The sequence below is a fragment of the Aotus nancymaae genome, unplaced genomic scaffold (genome assembly GCF_030222135.1).
Source record: "Aotus nancymaae isolate 86718 unplaced genomic scaffold, 86718_ANA_hifiasm-v0.15.2.pri h1tg000022l_1, whole genome shotgun sequence".
In the NCBI taxonomy this organism is placed as follows: Eukaryota; Metazoa; Chordata; class Mammalia; order Primates; family Aotidae; genus Aotus; species Aotus nancymaae.
Genome location: NW_026988435.1, coordinates 1,344,681 through 1,367,773, shown reverse-complemented (window position 1 = coordinate 1,367,773; position 23,093 = coordinate 1,344,681). Strand labels below are relative to the sequence as shown.

General features: G+C 45.0%; 1 pseudogene; it reads right to left on the bottom strand.

The window, feature by feature from the left end:
* Positions 1-10,688: 10,688 nt before the first annotated feature.
* LOC135276343 (keratin, type II cytoskeletal 8-like) lies at positions 10,689-12,101 on the bottom strand (annotated as a pseudogene).
* Between the last annotated feature and the right edge of the window lie 10,992 nt (positions 12,102-23,093).

The window sequence follows — 23,093 nt, the reverse complement described above, 5'->3', positions numbered from 1 at the left end:
CACTGATTACTAACTAAAAAGGAGAGCTGGGCCAGAACTGCCTGCTGAGCAGCACCTGTCAGCAAGGGCAAAATGGGAACAGTTAGTCTTGGCATTGTGGATCATAGCAAACTGCGGGCTAGAGAAGTGGTGACCCACTCTTGCCCCTGACCCCAGCCACCGAGGTCTCTCCCTGACATATGACAAGAGGAGTCACTGACTAAAGGATGCATGTATTTCCTCTGGTACAAACCCAGGGTGTCAAACTTCCTGTGGATGGAATTGCTGATGCATGAATGGGAACATCGTGTGTCCAGAACTGCTGGTTCTGGGTTTGCCATTCAGTGGCCAATCTGAGTAGAGGGACTCAGCCCCTTAGCCCACTGTTTCCACTTTAGACTTACAGGCCAGCATGGACTGGGTCTCCCAGGTCATAGTACTGTGATCATCTGCAGCTGGAGGTTTCCAGAGGACTCAAGAAGAAAATGTTCAATTCTTGTGGGCTAAAGAGGCTGAACAGTAACTCCGTTTGATACGGTTGGCTCTCTGTCCCCATCCAAATCTCATGTGGAATTGTATTACCAGTGTTGGAGGAGGGGCCTGGTGGGAGGTGAATCTTGGGGGTGGACTTCCCTCTTGTTATTCTTGTGATACTGAATTTTCATGAGTCTGGTTGAAAGTGTGTAGCACTTCCCCCCACTCCTCTGCTGCCAGCCATGTGAAAAATGTGCCTGCTTCCCCTTTGCCTTCCGCCATGATTGTAAGTTTCCTGGGGCCTCCCCAGAAGTAGAAGCCTGTACAGCCTGCGGAACTATGAGCCAATTAAACCTCTTTTCTTTGTAAATTACCTAGTCTCAGGTATGTCTTTATAGCAGTGTGAGAACAGACTAATACAGTACTGCTTCCAGACAGGAGTCTTTTTTATGGGACTGGCTGATCTCTTTAATTCTTGATTATGAGATCCCTGGGAACCTTGCAGTTATCAGAAATTTCATGGTAAAATCAGTTATTCCTATGGAAATAAAGGGGTGAAGAGAAACAGTATCTGGCCATTGCAGTTATTTTTTTCTGTAAGATGCTCCATAGTAAAATTTCCTGTCCAAATTAGCTATGCATGTATAGCTGCAAAATGAAACATCCGTGAGCAAATCAAGCTGGAGGAGACCAGCCTGTATCTCTTGGATCACTTTTAATGCCTGGTCACCCATCCTGGCTCCATGATCTTTGATGCTCAGAGCGACCCCCAGGCCCCACCCAAGTGTCCTTCCTAGTCTCTTGGAAGGTTTCAAGCCTGAGTTCTTCTTCCTTGGCATCTAGATCACAAGAGAGTGGTTCTCTCTCTCACCAAGGGTGTGTGCTTGTGTCCCTTCCCTCCCTTCCCTTGTTTTTGTCTCTGAATCACGGAAGTCTAATCTCCCACAAGCAGTACAGAGCTGGGGTTTGCTTTATAAATTAGTCTAAAGAGCTTTTTTAGTGGCAAGTTCAGATTTATTAATAGAAATAATATGACCAATCTCAGCTATGTCTCATTTTGTATATTATAGTTGCTGTATATCTTATATTTGCTGTGTGTCTTTATTTGGTCTGTTTTCTTTGCTTCTGAAAATGTGTTGTATTCATTACTTTTGACATTTATAGTGTATTTCTTTATTTAGGGAATCTTTGTGGAACTCTGTGAGTCCTTCTTTTCCTTACCTTGGCTGCCACTGTTTTGTTCACAGCTTTGATGATGCTCTAGGACCCTGAACTCCCATCCCTGATCTCCCTTCATCAGTCCCCTTTTTCTCTCCTTTCTTCTCTCATTTAAAAAGTTATTTCTACAATGTCAGAGCATATGATTAGCCATCATTTCCTCCCTCTTATTCTCCATTTGTTTCAACCTCATATCTGCACCCCAGGAGGCTCAATGCCTTCCATCATCCTTTGGCTGAAATTCCCCAGTCGTCTTGTCTTTGAATAAGGCTTCATTGGATAATCAGCAGGTTGCTCAGGAAGGGCTCTGTGTACAACTGCCCCAAGATACCGCGTGTCGATGGTGGGCACTTCTCTTCTCACCTCATTTGTTTCTCCCATTCCCATGTGCTCCTCCCTTCCTTGCCTCTTCCAGTCATCTTTAGCCTCTTCCTTCAAGGTCCTCCTCCTCAAAGGTCCAGGACTCATGCTAGACTTTCCATCCCTTCTCCCTCTTCCTGTCCTCAGCCTCTGTTGTGACTCCTGCTCTGGAGTTCTTTCGGTTCACTTAGTGCCTCCTCTGAGTTACTGCTAGACCATCCCTTCCCCAGGACATCCAGGGAGTGTGACCTTTGTTGGCGAATACCCACTTGAAGACTGGGGGCCAGTGTTCCTGTGAGTGGTTTAGCATCCAGCTGCAGGCTGCTGTGGCCCAGGCTCTCCCTGGACCCTGTGTCTTGTGCAATTGAGGGAAGCTGGAGCCTGTGCTGCCCCTCTGTGGCTACCTGGAGCCTGGGAAAAGGGGCTGCTTCTTTTTTGGGGAGGGGAAAGGCAGGAGTGGGCAGGAGTGACAAGAAAAGAGAAAGGGAGATCAGAGCACAATAAGGCAGAATCCTGAGTGTTGCATCCCCCAGTGCCCATCAGAGTGGAGCTTAGGTCAACTGTCTCTTCCCACTGCTCTTATAAGGGAAGTGCAGGGGAGTGAGCACTGGATGGGGGGCCGGACCTGCTCTCATCCCCCTACCTCTCCAACCAACCGGCATCCCCCACACACCTCCTCGCACAGCTCTGGGGTGACCCAGGCTCAGTACCCCATTGCATGGAAGAACTCCATCTTCAGCTGTAGGAACTCCTTGTAGAGGTCTGGCCAGTGCTCCTTGCCCAGCAGGAACTGGAAGATGCTCCGCTTGGACTTGGGGTTGTCCTCCTCCATGTCGGAGGCAATGTAGCTGTCACAGGAAAAGACAGGAAGCTCGCCTGTCCCTTGAGTCATGGCTGCCAGCTCAGGTGGGACAGGAGGGAGAGGTCACATTGGAAGAACCATGAGCCCAGGCAGAGTGTGTCCAGGAGAAATGGTCTGGGGGAGACTTCTCTGCAGCTGACCCAATCTACAGGGGCCCCAGGATATCCTCAACTCCTAGCCTGTGTGGCCTGTGCTGTGCCCAGCCAGAGACAAGTTTCTGGGCTTGACAAGGTCATCTCCCAGGGTCTTCTGTCTTCAGGTAACTCAGTCTCTGGGCAGCCAGTGGTGTTTTCCCCGCTGCTGTCAATATCTCAGGACCTTACTCATTGCCTTTTCTTCCCCACCACCTTCAGTGGCGCCTGAAGGTCTTGTCTGCTGTGTGACCAAGAACAACAACCTGAGCACATGGGCACAGCTGAGCTGCCCTGACAGGGTGAGGGAAACATGGGATTTGGGGATCTGGGCAGGTTTCAGAGCGGGTCCCCTGAAGGGGGGATGCATCAGGAGTATCAGGAGATGCTCACAGGGCCAGGAAGAGGTGGATCCGGTTGTAGAGCTGCCCAGGCAGCCCGACGTGGCCGAAGTACTCCACCACCATGGACAGCAGGTACTGCCAGAGACAGAGGCAGGTGTGGAGGCCAGGGAGGAGCAGCAGGAGAAGGCACTGCATGGGCTCTGGGACCTTCCACACCCAAAGGACAGGGTGCAGAACTGCTCAAGGCTGGACTTGCTGTGGGTCTCACATCCCTGTGCCACGTCAAGGTGAGCAATGGGAAGGCGGGGAAGAATTCCGAGTAACTCCAGGCAGGGCAGGGACAGGCAGTGTACCCTTCCTTTTGCCATTGAGGGTGCATCCCTCCAGGTCTTCTCCTTCACAGATGGAAATCCTACTCTCTTTTCCTGTCCCCCATGGGGCAGTGACTCTGCAGACCCCTTGTCCCTTATCACTTCAGTGCTCTTGGTACCTTGTCAGACACTTTGAGGAAAATGTCAGCTTCCAAGAAGCTCTGGATAATGGGATCCTCTGCAAAGGAAGGAAGAAGCCACAAGGCCTTGGAAAGGCCACACAAGGAGGACCGAGTGTGTGGCTGTGGAATGTTTCAGAAGAAAGGAGGAAAACCTGAACCTTCCCTGAGCTCCTCTTTCATAGGAGGGGACCCAGCCGCCTTTCCTTCAGGAAGTGCTGGGCCTTGCATCAGCAACAGCGGCTACTCCCTGCATTGACACAGGGTCAGTTTCAACTGCACAAATGTTGCTATTGTTATTTAATCCTCAACAGGGTTGCAATGGGATGTGATAGATCCTTCACTGCAGAGATATGACTTGGGTCTCAAAGTGTAACAAATTTGCCTCAACTTAAAAGCTTGGATGTGGCCTTGGGTCTCTGTGACCCTTCAACCTGTCACTGCACTATACTGTGGCTGTGCCAAGCTCCCTGTCCCACTGCCACTGAGTGCAAGGGCTGTGGTGGAGAGGTTCATGGCCCCTGGGCTCACTGGACTTTGCTGCCTTCCAGAAGATGCGACCTGACCTCTGCTCCTCTGCAGGAGGCCCATCTTTGATTTGAGGTCTCCCCTGGAGGCCATTTCCTAGTGAAGACCTGAGAATGCCAGGACCCATCTGTCCCTCCCCCAGGATGGTGACCCTGGTACAGCAGGGAGGGTGGGTGGCTCATGGTCACCCCCTCCCTGCCTCTTCTCCAGTAAGCCTGGCCCTCAGAAGAGCCCTGTCCAGCAGCACAGTATCCAGCAGCACTGTCTGTGATGATGGAGGTGCTCTCTACCTGGGCTGTCCTCTGTGGCAGCTGCCAGCTGCATGTGACTGTTAAGCCCTTGAAATGTGATGAGCAGGACTGATAAACTGAATGTTGAAAGTGTGTTTAACTCATGTAAAATTAAACATAAGTAGCTAAATGAGGCTAGTGAATGGCATGACCTCCATGTTGTCCCCCACCCTGCCACACTCATCCCGCCTCTGGTCCTGATGCTACCTTCTTGGACAGACCATTTCTGAGTTTCCCATTTCATTAAACTCTCTGTCCTCACTCACACCCCATCTCCAGGCATCATGGCCTTGAAACAAATTTGCTTCTCTGCCTTTATCACTGGCTGAGATCAGCCAATTTCTGTATATGCTGTTTGCATTTTGTCTTCTCCTGCTTTGAGCACAAAGAGAGCATGATTTCGCCTGTCCTTTCATTACTAATCTCTAGAATCTTGACCGGAGGGGATCACTGACTGGGTCTCTGTGGGCAGAGGTACAGCCTTTGATGTTTCAGCCATGAGCCTCTTTTCCTTCCCTCCAAGAATGTGAAGGAAGGAAACACCCATCACACCCCATTGGAATAGGGGCGGCTCTGTGTCCAGGCCTCCTGGGCTTCTTGGAGCCCCTGGGACGTCTGCACATACTCCCAGGGCCCAGGGCACTGCCAGCTCATAGAACACACCCAGCAGTCAATATAAGTCTTCTTGGTCCTCAGGGCGGTAGCTGGGTCTTCTCCTCTTGTTCATCCTGAGTTTTGTTCTCCCAATACAGTTGACAGTCCATATGTTCCTATTATGGTTCCTCCTCTGCCAGGACTTCAGGTCAGCAACAGCTCCTGAGGAGGCTGAGCTGGAGGTGGGGGAGCTGCCATAACAGGGAGCTGTGGGAATGACAGACTCCAGTGAGCACAGATGTGACCCACCTGGGCACCCCGGGCCTTCCCTTAAGCTCACCCTGAAGACCACATCCTGCCTCATGTGAACAAGGGGACAAGTGCTCATGCAGCAGTACCTGACCCTTCGTGTGGAGGTGGAGGTTTTATGGAGGGCACACACCTGCCTTGACATCCCCACATTCTTCATCTTCCACCTCCTCTTCCCCGGGTGCTCTGCTCAGTGATGGCCACTGATGAGGCAGAAGTGGCAGCCAGAGGAGCTGCAGGGAGAGAGGACCCTGAGTGATCGTGGATGGGACCCAGCGGGAAACACTGGACTCCTCCCTTCTCACTCATTCAGGATTTTGAACGTGATATGTGAGGGGATAAGGGGAATGGCCATCATCCACTTTGCATTTATCTACAATAAGGATAGGAACCAAGTTACCTACTTACCTTTCTCTGCCAGACAAAAGCTGCTCTCCTTTGCCTCTTTCCATGGCTCTTTCTGCCTGGAGGACTCCTCTATGGAGACAAATGCAGAATTCTCTGGTCTTCTGTCTTCCATAGCTACAAAAATGAGCAGGAAAGTGACCTCCTGGCTCACCCTGACACACTTCCCCCTGTGGAATCTGACTCAGGAGAGTTGAAGGAAGAAGGAGAGATGGTGCCGGGGCCATGGGGGTCCATCGCCCTTCATTCATTTAGGGACCATAGGCTAAGGATAAACCACTGCACACACACCTGCCTTCCTTTCCATGCACACCCTTTCTTCCAGCCCTTCCTTGTTGGGTCTTGTGACCTTGGAGCAGTCTCTGAGCAGCTGATGTGCACCTCACAGAAATCCTGTCTTCTCTGGGTACCAAAAAATGTAAGGGACTGAACATGATTCCAACCAGGCCATTTATTTCTGCTTAACCTGCTTCTCATGAAACATAATAATAATTAAAAATTGCAATCACAGTAACTAACAGTTACTGATTATTTATTAAACATTAGATGTTGATCTGTGCATTAATAATTGCCTCAATTGAATCTTTATAATCTGTGAGATAAGGTTTATAATGTACCTGATTCCTGGATGAGAAAATGATGCCTTAACTTGTCTAGAGTTCGTTCCTTGATCTCAGCTAGAGCTTCGGATTTGGGATTAGGACTCATGTCTGACAAGCTCCCAGAATGATGGCTCATGGTGGTGACACTTGAACCTCACTCTCATTTCCAGCAGGTCAAGCTGATGACCTGGCATCCTTAGTTTCCATGCTATCAGCTCTGCCTAAATATCCCTGTGAACCACTATAAATTCATGGGCAATCAAGCTTGGCCCAAAAATATGACCAGAGTGGCCCAGACCTGCCTACAGTAGCCCTTGAAACTGATTGAGGCAGTGCCTAATGCCCTCCCAAGAAGACTGGTGACACCTACTCCTGGCTGGACGTCTTCCTCATGTCTGGTAGGTGCTCTGTTCCTGCTCCTCCCCCATTGTCCCTGTGGCTTCCCAAAACTCTCTTGGCAGCCACTGATGGCCAGGTTCTCTGTGGGAGTTGGCTCGCTCTCCTGTCAGCCCTCCTTCCTTCTTTTTGCCCTCATTCCCTCCTCTCCTCTCTTCCCCCCAAATTCAAAAACTGTTTTTATTCCTGCTGCATCCAGAATCCTCCATCTGAAGACTCACCGGTGGTTGCTTCCCCATCCCATCTCCTTGGGAGAACCTAGTTCAAGATCCGAGACTTATCTAGTATGGGAGTGAGTGATAGCCACCCTGAGTGAGTGCCTTCCTGGCTCTCTGGAGTTCCAGGCCCTTGAAATGGAGCTTACACTTACCCAGAGTGCAGCCCCACCATGGAGTGAAAAGAGCACTGGCTGTAGTCAAGCGTTAGGGTCAAATGTGTTCCAAGATTCCAGAGCATTGGTTTAGATTCACTGATGACATCACATCATTCCACGAGGAATGGCTGTTTGGTTCATAAAAGGCACTCAAGGAAAAGGTCATGAGCCTCACAGGGAAGGGGGTTAGTATCCCAGCCTGAACGCTGAAGTCACCTGCTCGTACCCCAACATGACCTTCATGTGAGGCCTCATCTTGTATTCGATCAAATCCATTAATGATTACAATGAAAATGTTATATTCACATGGCAGAAAATTGAGAAAATGCAAAATTAAAAGTTGATTAACCCCTCATCTGTACTAAAAAGTTACTAATATTGTTTATTTTATTGCCTTGTGTCTAGTGTCATCATATTAAAATTTAAAAATTTAAGCTTTAATATTTTGAGATAATCATAGATTCACATGTTATTGTAAGAAGTGATACAGAGAGGCTCTAGACATCCTTCATCAAAATTTCTTCAATGGTAACAACTTGCATAACTATAGTTCAATATCACAATAGGAAATTGAGTTTGGTGCAATCCATTGACCTTGTTCAGATTTTATCAGTCTTAGATACATTCGCTAGTGTGTGTGTATTTTGTTCTATGCAATTTTATCTCATGTGCACACTTATGTGACTATCATCAAGATACGGAACAGTTTATTATAAGAATCCTTCCTATTACCTTTTTTTGTTTGTTTGAGATGGAGTCTCACTCTGTTGCCAAGGTTGGAGTGCAGTGGTGCGATCTCGACCTTCTGGGTTCAAGCAATTATGCCTGCCTCAGCCTCCAGTGTAGCTGGGATTACAGACGTGCACTACCATGCCTGGCTAATTTTTGTATATTTAGTAGAGATGGGTTTTTGCCATGTTGGCCAGGCTGGTCTTGAACTCCTGACCTTAGGCAATCCTATTGCCTGTTTATAGTATTCCCTCTTCCCTAATCCCTGGCAACCACTAATCTCTACAATCTTGTAATTTTGTTAGTTCAACAATAATTGACCAGCATGGTGGCTCATGCCTCTAATCCCAGCAATTTGGGAGGCCAAGGTTGGTGGATCATTTGAGCTCAGGGGTTTGAGACCAGCCTGGACAACATGGCAGAACCCCATCTCTACAAAATATATAAAAAATTAGCCAGGCATGGTGTTGTGCACCTGTAGTGCAAGCTACTTGTGGGGCTGAGTTGGGAAGATCGCTTGAGCCTGCAGTGAGCCATATTTGTACTAATACCAGTGGTGAACCCCCATAGGTCTGTGGCAACCTCAATTCTTGTCTCCTCAGAAGAAATAATTTGACTGAGGAGCATAAGGCAGAAGGAGAGACTCAAGCAAGTTTTAGAGCAGGAGTGAAAGTTTATTAAAAAGCTTTAGAGAAGGAACAAAAGGAAGGAAAGCATACTTGGAAGAGGCCCAAGTGGGCGACTTGAAGGACAAAAGTGCAGGGTTTGACCTTTTGAGTTGGGGTTTTATATGCTGGCATACTTCTGGGGTTTTGTGCTCCTTCTCCCCTGATTCTTTCCTTGGGGTGGGCTGTCAGCATGCACAGTGGCCTGCTAGTGCTTGCCAGAGGAGTATGTGCAGTGTGCTGACTGGAGTTGTGCGCATGTCACCTGAGGTGTTCTTCCCTTACTGTCGTTGGCCGTGAGATTGGCACATCTGCCAGGGATCTCTTGACCAGCAAGAGGGTCCTAATACCTGGAAGAGAGAGTGCGCAGAAGAAAAGAGAGACAGAGAAATGGGTCTGGAGGTCTGAAATGAGCTGTGCTCAGATCAGCGATTTGTTCTTTGTGCACAAGAGCTTATATATGATTTTACATACAGTGACTGACGTCAGTCTTCTTACAGAATCATTATCGGGGGAAAACAGAAAGTTACAAAGCAACCAAGGAAGGTACAACGTAACCAAGGGAGGGGGCCTAAAGGTCACAAAAGAGTCTTATCCTCTTATCCATTGTTACAGAAAATGATGTTAAGACAGGTGGGCAAGCAATAAATCAGGAAGGTAGCAATTTTCTAGTGATGCAGTGAATGATCTCAATGCTTCTGTGACTACGGGTAAACAGAGTCATAGAACTAGCCCAGAACAGGGACTTCAAGAGAAAAACAATAGTCTGGCATTACCTCAGTCTTGCCTTAGGAGCAGTGAACTGAGAGTGACTCTCTGCAAGCTTAACATTTCCCACATCCTCCTGTAGCCATCTCACTCGACTGCACCCAGTGGAGGGAAACGTGTCTGGGCTCAAACCCCATCATGGCGGAGACACGGAGGGGTCTCTACGCTGGTGGGGGATCCCCACACCTTACCAGCCGAATGCCCCTAGGGGGTCTTCCACCAGTTAAACTCTGCCATCTTGCCTCTTAGTGCGCAAGTGCCTACTTGCTCAGCTCCTGGGATTTTACTGGGAAGCCGCTGATCACCAGGTTCAGGTGTTTTCTGGTTATCGGGAAACTGCCTTTCCCTTGTGCTGGCTGTAACCAATTATTATTTTAGAGAGACAGTTAACAACTGCTTGATCATCACTTGGTGGTCATCTGACATTCCTGCTTTGGGGTTGCAGGGGGCCCTCTCCTGCCCTGCTCAGACCTGACCATACCTACCATAACAGCCACTGTACTACACCCTGGGTGACAAAGTAATCCCGTCTCAGAAAAACAAAAAAACCCCAGTATTACCTAAATGGAACCAGCCAGTATATAATCGGAGGTTGGTGTTTTTCACTTAGTGTAATTCCCAATATCCAGTGAAGTTGTTGCATGAATCAATAGTTAATTCACTTTTATTGCCTAGGGATGCTTCCAGTCATATGATAAGTGCACATTTACTTTTGTAAGAACCTGTTATATTTTGTTCTAGAGTGGTCCTGCCATTGTACATGCCTGCCAGCAGTGTCTGAGTGATCCATTTTCTCTGCATCCAGTATTTGGTGTTATCATTCTTTTCTTTCTTTCTCTTTCTCTATTTCTTTCTTTTTTTCTTCTTTCTTTCTTTCCTTTTCTCTCTCTCTGTCTCTCTCTTTCTTGCTTGCTTTTTTTTTTTTTTTTTTTTTTTTTAAGAGCTGAGGTTTTATTTTGGACACACACAATAAAAGCAATTGCATTGTGTTGTAGCTGGAGGCATGGGCAAGGAGGTGCCCAGTCAGTAAACTCCCCACTGGTGGGCTGAGGGCTAGGGCTAAGCCTCAGGTGGGTCTCCTGTTCCCTGTGCTAATCCTTCATAGGAGCCTCCCTCTTGGGCTCTGGGAGCCTCAGGAGGGGCAGGCTGGGAGGGTCTGCCTCAGCTCTGTTCACTTGGGCAGGATGTCAGAGGACTTGGACACCAGCTTTCCATCGTGGGTCTCCATTTTCTTCACAACTGCAGCCCTGATGGTGCTGGTTTGGCTGAAGGAGCCAGAGCCCACACCAGAGCCAAAGCTGGAACCCAGGCCATAGCTGAGGCCAGGGCTTGTGAGGCCCCACAGGCTGAGCTCAGACCACCTGCATAGTGGCTGGTGGTCTTCATATGGATACTCATGTTCTGCATCCCAGACTCAAGCTGGCTCTTCTTGCCCTCCAGCAACTTCCTGTAGGTGACAGTCTTGTCCAGGGCCAGCTTGACGTTCATCAGCTCCTGGTACTCAGGCAGCTGCTACCGTGTCCTGCTTGGCTTGCTGCAGGACAGCCTCTAGCTTGGACAGCTTGGTGTTGGCATCTTTAATGGCCAGCTACCCATGCTGCTCAGCACCTGTGCTGGCAGGGAAGCCCTCTGGCCTTTAAGACCCTCAATCTCAGCCTGGAGTTGGCTGATATTTCAGTTCATCATGGATATCTCAGTCTTTGTGTGCTGCAGGTCATCCGTTTGCTTCCCAGCCAGCGTCTGTAGCTCCTCATACTTGATCTGGTACACACCTTCAGCCTCAGCCCAGCTGCAGTTGGTGATCTCCTCATACTGCACCTTGACCTCAGCAATGATGCCATCCATGTCCAGGGAGGAGCTATTGTCTATGGACAGCACCATAGATGTGTCTGAGATCAGGGACTGCAGCTCCTGGATCTCCTCTTCATACAGCAGCTGAGGAAGCTGATCTCATCAGTCAGCCCTTCCGGGTGAGATTCTAGCTCTTCTTTGTTCACGTAAGCTTCATCTGCATCATTCTTCATGAGGACAAATTCATTCTCCATCTCTGTAGGCTTATTGATCTCATCCTCATACTTGTTCTTGAAGTCCTCTACCAGCCTTTGCATATTGCCAAGCTCCACCTCCAACTTCAGCTTCTCTGGGCCCAGAGTCTCTAGCTCTGGAACATGTTGTCCACGTTGCCCTGAGCCATCTTCTGCTGCTGCAGGAGGCTCCACTTGGTCTCCAGCATCTTGTTCTGCTGCTCCAGAAAACTTACCTTGTCTATGAAGGAGGCAAACTTGTCGTTGAAGGTCTTGATCTGCTTCTTCTCCTGGGTGTGCATGGCCTGGACGTTGGGGTCCACCTCCAGGTTAAGGGGGCTCAGCAGGCTCTGGTTGACCATTATGGCAGTGATGCCTCCCATGCCACTGGCCCCACCATAGCCTCCACCCAGGCCATCCTGGAAGCTGCTGCTGCCCACTCAGGAGAAGCTCAAGGAGCTGATGCAGGCACTGGGCCCACTCATGTAGGAGTGGCTGCTGAAGGCTTGAAGGCCAGAAGTGGAGACCTTGTAGGACTTCTGGGTCACCCTGATGGACATGGGGGAGGCAGGGCTGAATCAGGTGGAGATTCCAGAAGGAATAGAGAAGCTGCTTCTTGTTATCATTATTTTCTACTTTAACCATATAAGACTGTGGTTTTAATTGAAATATCTTTTTAATAACATCACACAGATGGCAAATAATGTGTTTATTCTTTGCCCATGTCTTCTCATTATTGAGCCATAATTTTTATAGTTAATAATATTTTATTGGGTAAATGTATTTGCATACTAATACATGTCTTAATTGTCTTTGTATATTCTAAATATAATTTCTTTGTCATATATACAGCTTGCAAATATTTTCTCCCATTCTGTATGGTTTTATTTTATTTTTTTTTAAGATGGAGTCTCACTCTTTTGCTGAGGCTGGAGTGCAGAGATGCAGTCTCAGCTCACTGCAACCTCCGCCTCCCATGTTCAAGCAATTCTCCTGCCTCAGCCTCCTGAGTAGCTGGGATTACAGGCACACACCACCACATCCAGCTAATTTTTGTATTTTTGGTAGAGATGGAGTTTCACCATGTTGGCCAGATTGTTCTCAAACTCCTGACCTCAAGTGATCTGCTTGCCTTGGTCTCTCAAAATGCTGGGATTACAGGCGTGAGCGACCACACCCTGCCCTGAATGTTGCTTTTTCACCTGATAGTGTCATTTTGAAACAGAGAACGTTTTTAATTTCGATGATGCCCAATTTATCTTTCTTCCCTTTGGTTGTTTGTGCTTTTGTTGTCATATCTAAAAAACCATCACCCAATCCAAGGCTGCAAAGAGTTTTGCTCATGTTTTCTTCTAAGAGTTGAATAGATTTAGCTTTTATATTTAGGTCTTTGATCTATTTTGAGTTAATTTTTGCACACGATGTGAAGCAAGTGCTATGACTTGAACGTGCCCCCCCAAAGTTCTTGCACTGGAAACTTGATTACCAGTGCAGCAGTGCTGGGAAGTGAGAGGTGTTTGGATCACGAGGGCTCTGCCCTTGTGAAGAGATTAATGCTGTTATCTCAGGAGTGGATTTTCTATAAAAGGACATGCTCAATCCCCCTTTGTCTCTCTCTTGCCTTTCTGCCATGTTGAGATGCAACAAGAAGGTGCTCACAAGATGTCAGCACCTTGATCTTGGACTTCCCAGCCTCCAGAACTGTGAGGAAATAAATTCTTGTTCATTATAAGTTACACGGTCTCCAGTATTCTGTTACTGCAGCACAAAATGGACAAAGACAGTAGGGATCCAACTTCATTCTTGTGTGGTGGCTATTCAGTCTTCCCAACACCATTTATTGAAGAGCCAGTCTCTCCCCATTAAATGGTCTAGGCATCTTTGTTGAAAATAGTAGGAAAGTTTTTAAATGAAACTGGCTGCTGTGTGGAACAGGCTGCTGTGTGAGGTATGAGGGACCTGTTTGGGGGCATGTTAGGTTAAACAGCATCACTCAGGGGCATGGAGAGGTGATTATGACCATGAGAGATGAGTGGAGGTTTTACTTCATCTCAAAAAGGCTTTCTAATTCTGAGGTGCTGTGTTTTTGGGGGATGGTGGTAGGGACGCATGTCTATGTGTGAGTCAAGTTGAATAAGGGGGTCAGATTGCCTTTCTCTCTCATTTCAGGCAGACCAGCTTTGTTTGTGCTTGTTTTATTTACTGGAGATCAGTGGAGAAATTTGTTTGAAAAAAAGGTTTTACTACTAAAAGTCATTTGAAACCCATACATTTCAAGTTGTACTTTGATAAATGAGAAAAGTATCCCTGAGGGCATCGGAGTCTAGTGCATAACCATGCACAGGGCCCATGTGGCAGAGCCCAGCTCCCTTGACAGATGCTCTTTCCACTGGGAGTCTGGGTGCTGGGGACCAGGGACCAAGCCACAGACTCCACCATGGTTCCCTCTGGTTTTTGTCCTGTGAGAACTGCCCTGCGGGGTCCAGAGCTGAGGGAGATGGAGGCGGCCCTCCTCTCTTCCTCCTGGGCACTGCTCCTGCCCTGGCTGGGCCTGTTCTCTATCCCCAGTTCTAGCTCACTAAGGGATTTTCACTGACGCCAGGGATGCCTTTTAGATTGATGGCTAGGTTCCTGCCTCCGACAGTCTTTGGACTTCACGCCAGCTGAGCTCTCTTCTAGTGAGATATAAATCATGGAGTGCATGTTGGGGAAGAGGGGAGAAGGGATTTTTTTTAGATGAGGTATCACTCTGTTGCCCAGGCTGGAGAACAGTGGTGTGATCACAATTCACTGTAGCTTCAAACTCCTGGCTCAAGAGATCCTCCAGCATCAGCCTCCTGAGTGTCTGAGACTATAGGCCCATGCCACTATGCCTGGCTTATTTTATTTTTGTTGTAGAGATAGGGTCTTACTATATTGCCCAGGGTGGCCTTGAACTCCTCAGGTCAAGTGATCCTCCTGCCTGAGCCTCCGAAAGTGCTGGGGTTGCAGGTCTGAGCCACTGCACCTGGCTCAGTAATTCTTTATAAAGAGTCTTTATAGTCTGAAGCTTTAACTCTTTGAAATGTCTGGGTAGGCAGAGGGAGGAAAGGCAAATTTAGCATTGCCACTAGCTTGGAACTCCAGAACAGATGTCACAGCTTGGACAAGTCAGCAGCACCCTGTGTGAGGCCCTCATGGAGCTGGAGGGCATGAGAAGGCATGCTCAGTTAGGGGGAGCTGCTGGGTACCCCAGCCCAGGTCCATGTATTGCCATAGGTGGGAGATTCATATTTCAAGGATCCAGGTCTTGTGATGTTCCAAGAGAAGCCCAGACTTTTATGTGAAATGTTCCAAATTTTAAAATAATGGCAACGAATCAAACATTTTGAAGAGTACTATTTAAAAGGCACACAGAACCCACCTGCTGAGACTAGCCAGGTCCTCAGATCTTCTGGAGAGCCACTGGCCAGGGATTCCATGATGTGGGTGACAAGTGGCTTGATGGGAACTGCTCTCTCTCCCTTCTCTTCATCAGGCCATGTCTATGCAGGGCTAAGTTGAAGGGAGTCAGGCTCTTCCTTTAAAATATTCCCTCTCTAAACCTTCTTGTGACTTGAGTGTTAAGTAAGGTTGATGACAACTGCCAGGCTTCTTGAGGTCATTGTGGAACCAAGTGGAGGAGAGGCAAGCTGTGCCCCCTGTTCTTCCTTCCCTTCCTGATGTTGGCTGTCATGGTAACAAGGAAGAGTGAGGTTGTGGGAAGAGGACATCTTGGTCTATCACTTAAGCTTTTACCTCCATTTGTACTCTTCCTGCGGTGGTGGGACTGCAAAGCTCGTTTGTTTTGCCATAGTGGTAGTGGTGTGGCAGCAGTGGTGGTGGTGATGAAGGTAAGTGTTCTCTTTCCGGTTCCATAAGGGGGCGCAGTTTTAAGGGCAAGAATTTCCCAGCACCATGCCCCCCTCCCATCTGTCTCCCTCTGGGAGATTTGATGGTTTATGTTTGAATTTCACGGACATGGGAAGAAACTAAAAGTCATTCACCCCAGTGGAAGTTTTTTTTTTTTTTTTTTTTTTTTTTTTGAGACGGAGTTTTGTTCTTGTTACCCAGGCTGCAGTGCAATGGTGCAATCTCAGCTCACTGCAACCTCAGCCTCCTGGGTTCAGGCAATTCTCCTGCCTCAGCCTCCTGAGTAGCTGGGACTACAGGCACGCGCCACCACGCCCAGCCCCCCAGTGAAAATTTAAAGGAACTCCTTTCATTGGCCAGTGTAACTTGGGGAGGTGGGAATTTTTCCCAGGATAAATTCCCCTGCTCCTTCACCCACGCCAGATTTCCAGCTTTCTGGAATCCCCTCCCACACGGTGGGAGCTCCCTTTCACCTCTGGGATTTTCCCCTTCCACACTCTTTGTGGAAGTCTTTCTCTTCTTCTCCTTTCCTTCTCTTTTCTCTACCTAAATAAAATAATCTTCTCAACACTTCTTGATATTTACTTTCACCAGCAGATGGAACACCTGCAGTGGTCACATCACTTATTCTTTAAGAGGTTGGAGGCCAAGATCCCACAGCATCCTCTCGGGGGGAGCTGTGCCCCACCAACACCCAAGAGAAAAAACGCGGTTACAGTGAGAGCCCCAGTGTGGAGCTCTGTGTCCCTTTTCTTTGTGAGTTTGCCTGTAGGAGGGTGCAGCTGGGCCGTCTCTGGCTGATGATACTGGAAGGAGTCTGTGGGTTTCTTCTACTCCCTCTTCATTGACAGAGGTGTGGGAGCTGATAAGTATGCCTCTGTCTCTGCACATCCGGTCCCGCTCTGCATTTTGGTATCTGCTGTTGATCCACCTGACTATTTCTATGGGTGGTGGCGGCGTCGGTGGTAGGATGTTGGCTGTCCTACATTGTACTCTTTCCATGGAGGGTTTGCTTCTGCAAGCCTAGGAGAGGGTCAGGATGATACTGCGTGACCCTTTGAAGAACACAGTAGGGATTCTAGGGTTGTTTGTGGAATGGATGAATGAATACCGGTGTTCATGTTCGAAACATGTAATTGTTGTTATTGCTGCATGTTGACAAGGCAACCAAGTCTCCTGAAACACATCATCTGTCTGGGGGAGGGGTGGTGGGTAAGACGGTGTCCCCCTATGCTCTCTGCTGACTAGGTCATATACGATTACTGCAATTAGAGGGGACCTTGTCATGGTTACACCATCAGCAACAGAGGGAGAATGACAATCTCACATAGGCCCATCGGAGGATGAATGGAAGAGCCAATCCTACAGGACTTGCTTTTCCCAGAGTGAGTCCTACACTACTGCACTGGGAGGCAGCATGGTATACCCCAAAGACCATTAGACCAAGAGCCAGGTTCCCCAGAGGCAAGTCATCCTGATTAATCTGAGTAAACTTTGGACAAGGCAGATAACCCCTAGGATCCCAAAGATTCAGTAAGCTAAACACGAATATATCCCTGTGCACCACACAGCAGTACATAAATATACCATTGCCCCAGCAGGGATTAATGACTTAATGACATCAAGTAAAGGTGTAGATGAAGGGCAGGGTCACAGCTCCTACCAGGAGCATCAAATGTATCCCTCTGTCTTAAAGGTATAGGCGAGATGTAAAATCTTGTTCTGGAATGTGCCCAAGGACCCAGCACAATACTATGAATCCATTTCTTGGAAACACCAGCGATAGATAGATGGTGTAAGCCAGATGCCTTTGCAAGGTTTGAGAACTATTTTGGATTGTGAATGGTGATATGGCAAATTTACCTAAGTAGTATTAAGGGCAGGGAAAAGAACTCCACTCCACAGAAAAGGATTCTAACCCCTACAGTGAGAATAATTCTAACCCCTACATAGTATAGCTCCCTACAGAGACACCTCATAGGGTACTGTCCTCTCCTGTGGCCATGCATTCCTTGCTCGGTGCTCTAAGATGGCTAGAGATCATGGAGGAGCTTATAGTGATGAGTTGGCATGTGGCAGATTTGGGGAAAACCTCTATTTAATGATTCTCCAGAGTCTTAAATTACCCCTCCTCTCTTCCTTCTCCCACTTCACCTTGGTGCATCTGAGACTCACATCTGTTAATGTATGATCCCTAGAGTGAGGATGAGAGTTAAGAGGAGTGAATATATATTTCCTCCCTCCTTCCCCTTCCTTCCACTCACTCATTTCCTTCCTTCCTCCTTTCCTTTTATTTCCTTTTCTTTTTTCTTTCCTTTGTTTCTTTCATTCATTCTTTCTTTTTCCTCTTTCTTCTCTTTCTTTCCTTTTTTCTCTCTCCTCCTCTCTTTCCTTCATTCCTTTCCTTTTCTCTTTTCTTTGTTTCTTTCCTTTTTTCTTTCTTTTTCTTCTTATCTCTTTCTTTCTTTATCTTTCTTTCCTTTTTCTCTCTCTCCTCCCCTTACTTCCCCTCCAATTTCCTCCCCTCCTCTCCTCTCCCCTGCCCTTTCTTTCTCTCACTACATTGCCCAGGCTAGAGTGCAGGAACTTAGATTCAAAGACACAATTATAGTACACTGCAGCCTTGAACTGCTGGCCTCAAGTAATCCTCCCACCTCAGCCTCCTGAGTAGGCCACCATGCCCAGCTCAAGGAGTGATACTTTGTCTTGTGCATCCTCTGTCTTCCTTTCCACTTAGCTATGTCAGGGCTAGAGTTCTTTTTTTTTTGAAATGGAGTCTTGCTTTGTTGCCCAGGCTGCAGTGGCACCATCTCAGCTCACTGCAACCTCCACCTCCTGGGTTCAAGCAATTCTTCTGCCTCAGCCTCCTAAGTAGCTGGGATTACAGGGACATGCCACAGTGACCAGCTAATTTTTGTATTTTTAGTAGAGATGGGGTTTCACCATGTTGGCCAGGCTGGTCTTGAGACAATTTCTGATGTAGAATTATCACAGTGAGAAAGAACTTGGTATTATTGTAGGTATTTTGGGAACACTTAGATAATATTTTCTATTATATCTCTTGAGAGGGGTTGGTAATTTAGTGACATGTATTAAGACAGTATAATGTAAATTTTAAAAATGATGCATCAATTTAATTGGTAGGTCTTCTTTTCTTTAGCAGAAAAGAGCTAAGAACGTACATTTATGCAAAAAGAACTTGTCAAATGCTTTTTTTTTGCCATCAGTTAATAAAATCATGTAATTTTTCCTCCTTAGTCTGTTGATATGGTGAATTACATTGATTGCTTTTCAAATTGTGAATCAGCTTTATATTCCTGGAATAACTTAGTCATAGTGTATAATTAAGAAAAAATATATATTGCTGAATTCTATTTGTTGACATTTTGTGAAATATTTTTATATCTATCTTCATGACAAATATTGGTCTGTAATTTTTAAAATGCTGTCTTTATCTGGTTTTGGTATGAGGGTAATATTAGTTTCATAAAATAAATTAGGAAGTATTGCCTGATTTTTATTTTTGGAAGAGATTTTGTAAAATTGGTGCTTAAACTGTTCAAAACACTTGTCAGAATTCTAGAGGGAAATTATCTGGACCTAGAGATTTCTTTTTTGTGAGTTTTAAAATTACAAATTCAATTACTTTAATTCAAATTATCGATTTCATCTTGAGTGCATTGTGGCACTTGATAAGTTTCAAGGAATTGGTCCATTTTATCTAAGTTGACAAATTTATGTTTGTAGAGTTGTTTATAGTATTCTTTTATTATAATTTTAATGTTTGCCATATCTATATCTTTATTGCCTCTTTCATTCATGATACTGGTAATTTGTGTCTTTCTATTTTCTGTGTTAGACTTGCTAGAGGTTTATTGATTTTATTAATCTGTTAAAATAATTAACTCTTTGTTTCATTGATTCTCTACTATGTTTTTGGTTTCAATTATATTAATTTCTGCTCTTTACTATTTCCTTTCTTCTTTCTATTTTGGTTTTCTTATATTTATTTATTTTAGAGACAGGGTCTTGCTCTGTCATCTACACTGGAGTACATGATTATAGCTCATCATAACCTTGAAATCCTGGGCTGAAACAATTCTCCCACCTCATCCTCCTGAGTAGCTAGGACTACAGGTGCATGCCACCACACTTGGCTAATGTTCTTTATTTTTTGCAGAGATGGAATCTTGCTGTGTTGCCCAGTCTGATCCGAAACTTCTGGACTTAAGCAATTGTCCCCGTTCTGCCTCCTGAATCACTGGGATTATATGTATGAGGCACCTTGCATGGCCTGTTTTAGTTTTATTTTGATCTTTTTCTAATTTTAAAAGTAGAAACTCTGATTATTGATTTGAGACTTCTTTTCTGATGTAAGCATTTAATGGTGTGAATTTTCCTCTTAGCACTGCTTTAGGGGCATTTCACAAAATTTTGTGTTATAGTGTCATTTTCATTCTGTTCTATGGATTTTAAAAATTTTCTGAGAAATTGAGGACTTTCTTTTTGACCCATTGATTACTTATAATTGTGTTGTATAATTTCAAAGTGTTTGAAGATTTTTTATGTCTTTCTGTTATTGATTTCTAGCATCATTCCATTATGGTGAGAAAATATACACTGTGTGATTTCAATTTTAATTTTGTTTAGATTTGTTTTATGGCCCTGGATACAGTCTACCTTGATAAATGTTTTGTGGGAATTTGAAAAGATAATGTGTGCTGTCTGATGTCACTGGGGGAATGTTCTGCAAATCTCAATTAGAATCTTTTCATTGGCAATGTTTTTGTGTTCTTCCAAATTCTTGCTGATTTTCTGCCTAGTTGTTCTATTAGTTGTTGAGAGAGAGAGTGTTGAAGTTTCCAAGTATAATATGATTTTTCTCATTTTCCTTTTGGTTCTATCAATTTTTTCTTTACACATTTTGCAGCTCTGTTATTTGGTGCGTGTACATTTAAGATTGCTATATCTTCCTGGTAGATTGACTCTTATTATGTAATGTCCCTTTATGTCTCTGATAACCTTTTTGCTCTACTTTATCTGAAATTAATATAGCCATTCCTGCTTTGTTTTGACTGATGTTTACATGGTAACTCAGTATATATTTTTTTCATTTGATTACGTTTTACTTATATTCTTATATTTGAAGTTAATTTTATATGAATAGCATACAGTTGGGTCATGAATTTTAATCTACTCTGCCAGTTTCTGTTTTTTAATAGGTCTATTTAGACTATTTACATTTAATGTAAGTATTGATATAGTAAGGCTAAGTCTGCCATTTTATTTACCTAACTGCTTGTTTGTGTGTTTATCTCTTTGTTTTTTGTTACTCTGTTTTATCGTCCTTGTTTTTCTGTGGATTGCTTGAAAATATTTTATAATTCCATTTTGAGTTATAGTATTTTTTAAGAGTATTTCCTTGTATCAATTTTTTAGTGGTTGCTCTAGGTGTTACATTCTGTACAGGTAACTCAGCAAAGTCTATTTGAGTTGATTTTTTATCAGATTGAATAAAGTGTAGAAACTTCATCTCCCTTTAGGTCCCTTTACCCTATCATATTTTTAATATAATTCTCTTAGTTTCTTTCTATATATTGAGAAGTATATTAGACAGTGTTATAATTTTTGCATCAACCATCATAGTTTAGAAAACTTGAGAAGCTAAGTGTAGCATACATTCATCTATATTTTTTCTCTTTTTGTCTTTTCTTCCTTTCTGCTGTTAGAAGTTTCTTTCTATAATCATTTCCTTTCCATCTGAATAAATTTCTTTAGTTATTCTTTTAGGGTAGTTCTGCTGGCAATAAATCCTCTTTGTTTTCCTTTATTTGACAATATGTTGATTTCCCCTGCATTCCTAAAGGATATTTGTGCTAGATGTAGAATCAGGGGTTGACAGGTCTTTTCTTTCATTACTTGAAAAAAATCTGTCACCTCCTCTGATCTCTGTTGTTTCTGATGAGAAACATATTGTCATTTGAATTGTTTTCCTTTTTTAGGTAAAATGTCATTTTATTGTTTTCAAGGTTTCTTTCTTTAGTTTTAGAAGTGCGATTATAATACGTCTTCACATGGATTCTTTTGGGTTTGAGGTTTGGAATTTGCTCAGCTACTCTAATCTGTAGCTTTATATCCTTTGCCAAATTTGTCATTTTTCAACCATTGTTTCTTTGAATACTTTTTAAGCCCCATACTCTTTCTCCTCTTTTTCTTTGTCTTTGATCATGCAAATTCTGGACCTTTTAAAAATAATCCCACAGATCCCTGAAGCTCTTTCCCCTTACCTTAGTATGTATTCTTTTTCTTGCTCAGATTGAATACCTTTTATTTTTTCATATTCGAGTCCATTGATTCTTTTCTCTATTCTCTTCTTTCTGCTCTTTAGTCATATTGCTAAAATATTTATTTTGTTTATTGTATTTTTTTCAATTCTAAGATTTCTATTTGGTTCTTTTAAATACTCTTTTTTACTGAGACTGTTTAATTCTTTCATTTGTTTCAAGTATTTTCATAACTGCTCACCGAAGCTCTTCTATTTTAGCAAGTGTTCTCTGACATTGTGTTGGTAGAGGGGAAGAGGGCATTGCCTTCTTAATGCCAGATGGGAGTGGAAGTCCAGGTTACCCACTTGGCAGCATTGACAGCTACACTGGGAAAGGGTTCCTTGTTACTGCTAGGTGGAGGTCAGAGTCTAAGATTTCCACATAACTTTCACCAACACTACTGAGGGGGAGGGGCATGCTTTATGATTACCAGGCATGAATGAAATTCCGGGATATCATTTGGCTTTGTTCAACACCATCCTGGCTAGCACGGGATGGGTAGGGTACTTGTTGCAGCCAGGAGAGGGCGCAAGTCTAGATTCTCCTCTCAACCTTTGCTAACAAGTGTGGGGCTGGAGTCACATTTTTTTCATGGCATTTGGCTGGGGGTGCTTAGTTTATAGACAAAAGTTTTCTGCCTTGTTAGGCTGACCTTTTCCTGGTCCTTTGGTTAGGGAGATCAAGCTTTTCTTGGGGCCTTTTTTTTGGTCTGTGCCTGTTGGTATTTCTAGGTTGCTGGCTTCTCTGGCACCCAGTTTGAGACATAAGAAGCCAAAAAGAAGCCAGCAGCAGTGCTCACACCTGTAATCCCAGCAATTTGAGCGGCCAAAGGGGGCTGATCACTTGAGGTCAGGAGTTTGAGACCAGTCTGGCTAACGTGGGGAAACCCCGTCTCTACTATAGATACAAAAATTAGCTGGGCATGGTGGCAGGCACCTGTAATCCCAGCTACTAGGAAGGCTGAGGTAGGAGAATCACTTGAATTCAGGAGGTGGAGGTTGCAGTGAGCTGAGATCGCATCACTGCTGTGTTCCAGCCTGGGCAATGGATTGAGTGAGACTCTGTCTGAAAAAAAAAAAAGAAGCCACTTAGAGAACTTATGACCATGTTATTAATTTCTTATGTCCTGAGATTCTTATTAACTTTGTCTTCTTCTTTCCATATTTTAGAGTCTTTCATCCTTCATATATAATGTTCAGTGTTTTCACAGCATGTAGAAGAAGGAATAGAGAGAAATTTATCTACTCCATCTTGTCCATAACCAGCAGTTCAAGAAAGTAATTTTATTTTGCCATTAAATTTTGAGTATCTAGAGGCCATTGCTGTTCACAAACT